Genomic DNA, 6,027 nt, shown 5'->3' on the forward strand with positions numbered 1-6,027 from the left:
TACCGCTTTGGCTAGCCCAGCTGGCTGGTGGCCCGCAGGAGCCCTGTCCCTTCCTGACACTGGACCCGAGGCTCTGCCACGCGCAGCAGGCACTTCCCTAGCACACCATCCTGACAGTCCCATGTTTTCTGTCCTTCAAGTCATCACTCTCCCTGGCTCCAAGCGTTCCTTGACAACTCTCTCAATGTCATCTTCCCTTCCCTTTCTCCTGCCTGCGCCTGCAGCAGGCTGCATCCTGCCTCGGGATCTTTGCACAGAGCACTCTGCTTGGCTTCCCATTCCCTGACACGCGGGCCCCAGCAGGCCTCTCCTGAGAAGTTAGGTCAAGACCTAAACTCCCATGGGGAGGCGGCAGGCAGGCTTGCTCTTGGCTCTTCTCTGTGCTTTCACTGGCTCACGTGTGTGGGGGACAGAACTCCACCTAGCACGCTGTGGGGGAAGGTGAACGAGACCCACTCAGCTCACCCGCAGGCCACACAGCTGCCTGGGGAAACTAAGATGGAGGGGTGTCTCTTAGCTGCTCTTTGTTTGTGAGATGACGGCTGTTCAGAGGGCCCTTGTCTTAGAGAAGTGAATCCACGTCGCTGAGTCTGGGAGGCAAAGAGGTGGCCCAGCCTGGGCTACAGCCAGACTTACGAACCAGGAAACCCAGTCATGACCAAGCGTGCAAGCAACCCAAAAGCAGACCTGAAGTCCATCTGGGTGACAGTGAGGTGAGGCCCCAGGTCCTGTCACCCACCCTGGGCTTGAGACAGGGAGTAGTAAGATGGCCAGTAAATGAAGGTTTGCAGCCTAGCAGAGCTCCTCTGAGTTCAAGCCCCAACCTCCACATGCTAGAAAGAGAGAACAGACGCCTGCAAGTTGTCCTCTGACTCCCCACACACATGCAGTCACACACACACTCATGTGCACACACACCGACAGAATCAAGAAAAAACTGTAAAGAGGCTAGGGCTGGAGAGATGGCTCCGTGGGTAGGACCCTGGCTGCTCTTGCAGGACCCAGGTTTAGTGACTACATGCCAGCTCATGTGCGTGTGCACCTCTGCTACATCTGGCTTCTCTTGGCTGCCAGCATCTGGGTTTCCGGTCCACATGAGTGGAAGTCCCCAAGTCAACGCTGGGGGTTGAACTATCGGCTCCCATTCCCCATCCATGACAGGCCATAGAGTCTGCCATGGGACTTTGTGGTTCTTTCTTCTCAAGTCCAGTGGTCATGTGGGCCTTGACCACACGCCTTTTGTGCTGTGCACTCCTAGATGGCAGCAGCAGCCCCAACTAGCTAGACCTTAGTGGCTGACTGGATTCCACATGGCCTTGGGCACCTGTGCCAGAGAATACAGTTCTGGCTTGCTGCTGGTTTCAGAGGTGCATGAGACAAGGACACAGCCCTGCTAGTGAAAAGCCTCACACCCAAAAGCCCACTTCAGCCAGTGTCTACCTGGGTCACAAAATCAGTGCCCACTTGCCCACAGGAGAGAACCTTGTTAACAATATGTGGAAGCTGGGTGTGGCGGCCCCGCCTGTAATCCTAGCACTCGGAGGCAGATGCAGGTGGATCTCTGTGAGTTTGAGGCCAATTTGGTCTACAAAACGAGTCCAGGACAGCCAAGGCTACACAGAGAAATCCCGTCTCAAAAAAAACAAAACAAAACAAAAAAATTCATGTAGGGCTGTTTCTTGGGTGGTTTTGTTTTTGAGACAGGGTCTCATTCAGCAACATGGTTGCCCTGGAATGTTCTCTTGTAGTCCAGGCTGGCCCTGAACTTATGGAGATTCATATGTGTTGTTGACAATGAATGGTTATGGGCTATATAATGTTTATTATTAACCCTATAATTATTATGGTGGTATTATTTAACCCACTATCACAATAAGACACAGACACCTGTTACATTTCCTAATTGTCTTATTTACCTTGGGCTGGACAGATATTCCACCTACGCTGTCTCAGTAACCTCACCATCCACCTTCCAACCCCATCCATTACCATCTGCCCTTAATCATTCCCATCTGGCCTACCTCCCATCCATCATTATATATATATATATATTTGTTTATTTTTCATCTGGGTCCTGTTCTCCATCCAAGTGACCCCCTGAGTCCTTTCTCCCGGCCCACGTGGTTCCTTCTCCATGCTAACTCATGTGTCGTCCTCCTTTCAGTGATTCCCTGTCCTCAGAAGCCTGTGAACCTTCACGACGCCTAGCTCCTTCCACCCTGCCCAGGTACAGGCTTTTTTTAGTAACCAATCAGGAATAACAATCATCTTCAGCAGGTTTACACAAGGATAGGTGTATCTGGGCAGTTAACCAGATCGTTAGGGCCAGTAGTTAGCATCAAAATGCAAGCATCAGACCAACGCCAGCACTTCCACTGCTCCTGTGGACTCAAGGGCTGTGCCACCACACCTGGCTCTGGGGCTGTTCCTAATGCAACAGCAGCTGACCCCGTCACAGATGTGCTCCCTCTGCCCCTTAGCAGCTGTGACGGGGCAGAGAATGCAGACTGGGTGCGATGGTGATCCAGAGCGGCTGCCACAGGCTCGTGTGCCTGAATACTCAGTCCCCAGTTGGTGGAGTTGGGAAGGATTACAGGTGTGGCCTTGTTGGAGGAGGTGTGTCACTGGTGGGTTTTGAGCCTTCAAAAGTTCACACCGTTCCCTGTGCTCTCTGCCATTGTCTTAACATGTAACCTTTCAGCTGCTGCTCCAGCGCCATGCTGCCTGCCACCACGCTCAGGGACTCACCCCTAAAGCTGCGAGCCTATAAAACTGTTTAATCTAGAAGTCGCCTTGGTCTTGGTGTCTCCTCATAGCAACAGAAAAGTAACGAACACACTGGGGCCAGGCGTGGGGGTCTACTCAATGATAATGGGACAGGCAAGATGGCTCCATGGAGAAAAGGAGCTTGCCACCAAGCATGATGCCCTGAGCTCAGTCCCTGGCACCCACGCAGGGGAAGGAGACAACCATCTGCTGAGCGTTCTCTGACCTCTGCATGCCCACTTCGTGGGGAGACCACAGAAGTGCCCTCAGCATCCAGGACTGTGACACCCTGCCAGCTCAGCTCTGGGAGCTACCACACAGCCTCTCTATGTAGCCCAGGGTAGCCTAGAACTTGCAATCCTGCCTCAGCTTCTAGAGTCCTCGGCTGACAGGTGTGGCCAGAGTGCCTGGCTGTGTGAGTGTGTTAGCGGCTAACTGAATGCAGGGCCTTCCACACGTGGAGCTGCACTCTGCATGCAGGTACTGCCGTCCGTCACACTCACGCTATGATGTGCTCGTGCACAAGGGGAGGCAGGAGGATGTGAAGCTCCCTGCTCTAGCCTCTCAGCCAGGCTCCTCTGAGACAGTCCCCAGCTCCCCCGCCTTCCACAGACTATTGCTCAGGCACTCACAACCATACTGCTTCTCTCATGGGTGCTGGTATCCAAACACACAACACTCTAAGCTGGCGTGCCATTTTTCTACTTGGCGTGTATGTGCACGGCGTGTGCATACTCTGGAACATATATGAATATCACAGGACAACCTGCAGATGTTAGTCGGCTCTGTCCCTCCATCACGAGGGGTCAGGAATCAAATTCAAGTTGCCATTTAGCCATCTCGCTGGACCCCTCATTTTGACTTATTTGGTTTCAGCCATGACAAAATCTGGCTGCTATGTCTTAAGGAGCATTTTGGATAACAGGGAGTCTGAGGTCCAATGAACCAGGATGGGATGATGACTCCTGTGACTTTAAGGCTTTGGGAGACAGGAATATCGCTATGATTCACTTATCTTGCTCCTCACAGCCACAAGATGGCTGCAGAGGCTCCTGGCATCCTGTCCACAGAGGAAGCAGCAAGAGAGGGGAGGGGGCAACAAAGTCTCGCTCGTCCCAAGAAACTTCCGACCCCTTGAAGCTTGCTGGCCAGGGCTGGGAGCTGTGCCCAGATTGAAAAACAACCCCAGCCAAAGGCACTGCCAAGAACGGTTCGGACCGAATCTGAAATCAACCCCTGGGGCTGGGCACACGGCTGCTGGCAGCATATCAGAGTTCTGGGGTGAGGAGGGCGCTGCGGCTGCTGGATCAGCCGCTGGGAACACTGAGAGGAGAGCTAGGCAGCGGCCCTGCCTTGGGTGGGGGTGCGGGCTGGCACCAAGTGATGGAGTTGGAGTGATGGCTGGCACCCACCTCTCTGTGTATGGGCATCTTCTGGCCGGGTCCCAGGCTGCAGAGACAGGCAGCCAGGTGCCGCCAGCACCAGGGAACGCAGAGGATCTCAGCCGTGAGAATGTTCAAGTTGGAGCTGACTGCTGGAAAGCACAGCCAGGGGCGGGCTTCCAAGCTGGCCAGGTCCAGGCGGGTTCCCACCTCACAAGGCTCCCTGGAGGCCCCCACGGCCTGACTCACTTCGAGGCCTTGGAAGTCACACTTGGCCTGTCTCTCGGGCCTGCAAACCACTGTCCCCTGAGAGGGCAGTTTCCCACAGCCAGAGCCCAGGTGTGGAGGGAGGTGCCTCAGGACCTTGGCCAGGCCTCTAGGAAGAAGCTGGAAACAGCCCAGTGTCCCCAGGCTCCAGGCGGTTCAGGGCCCTAAGACTGTGAGATAAAAGGCAGAGAGGCCAGGGCAGTGCTGCTACCTGCAAGAGGGCATCTGCCAGATGCTGGAGCTGGCCTCTGTGTGTGAAGGGCAGAGAAACCAGGGGCTCACACACTACATCTGCCATTCGCCAGAGACCTGCTCCAGCCCCTCCCTGGGGCACTGTAGACAAGGAGCTCCGCCCCTGAGCTCCACCCCAGCTTCTCACTGGAGGATTCTAAGTAGGGGCCCTGCCCCTGAGCCCCACCCCAGCCCCTCCCTGGGAGATTCTAGGCAGGGGCCCCGCCCCTGAGCCCCACCCCAGCCCCTCCCTGGGAGATTCTAGGCAGGGGCCCCGCCCCTGAGCCCCACCCCAGCCCCTCCCTGGGAGATTCTAGGCAGGGTCTTCGCCCCTGAGACAGAGCCTGGCTTGGTGAGCATCCCTTAACCACACGTGAGCGCGTTTGAGGTGGTGCACAGGTTTGGCATGCCCAACCTGGCTACGTGAGCTGAGCTGCCGCATCCTCACACTCAGGTGTGCCCGAGAGTGTGGAGTGTGCATGTGCAGTGCACAGGCGTATTTTCCTTTCTCTGAAGGACACAGACGTTCACTGACTGAACATGCAAGTCAGCTTCTGCTAATTAAAAACAGCTTTTTCATGTTTAAAGTTTACAATACAAAAAATAATTTTCCTTTCTTCAGGGGGGTGGGGTGGGCGCCAAGGAAGGGGCAGGGGCCCCCAAGAATGTTCCATAAACTGGCTCAGATGGCTCTGCACAATTGCCCTTGTTAGACACAGCAGTGCCCCCACTCCAGGCAGGCGCCCCGGCCAGCTCAGCGGGGACAAGCTGTTGTGAGGTGCTATGTGATCTGGGGACTTGTGGCTGGCAGACTTCACCCTAGCCCCTCCCTTCTCCCTGGGGAAGCTCAGGTTGTGGGGAGCTGGAATGTCTCGGCGGTTCCATGTGGATGCCCAGGAGCTTCAGCTCCTCCCCTCCACACGTGGCTCTTCAGCGGCAGTCGCCGGAGCCTTGCTGAGGACAAGGCTGGGCTAGCAGGGCAGGGACTTGGGGCGAGATGGCTGTCCCTGTCCTGGCTATCAGGCACTTGTTCCCAGCTGTGGCCCTGTGCTGAGCTGGGATGAGGTCCTGAAGGTCCTCCCCACCTCAGGGGGTTCATCTGGGAGGACAGAAACAGGCCCTACTGGCTCTGCCCCCAGTGTGTCAGAGGCTTATCTGCAGTTGGGGTGTGCAGCTGAGCAGAAAGTGAAGCCTCTGGGGGCTGCAGCTACCTGGAGAGGTCCCTCACTGTCTCTGCACACCCTCTTCCAGGCTGCTCAGGGTCCAAGCTGGCCCCTCAGCCCAGCCCTGGTACTGTGCAGCCCTGAAGGTCACTGTTCATCGGGGTGGGGAGAGAACACAGATGGAGAGGGAGGCCCTAAAAGCCGGAGGTCAGGCAGGC

This window comes from Meriones unguiculatus, chromosome 4 (assembly GCF_030254825.1).
Source record: "Meriones unguiculatus strain TT.TT164.6M chromosome 4, Bangor_MerUng_6.1, whole genome shotgun sequence".
In the NCBI taxonomy this organism is placed as follows: Eukaryota; Metazoa; Chordata; class Mammalia; order Rodentia; family Muridae; genus Meriones; species Meriones unguiculatus.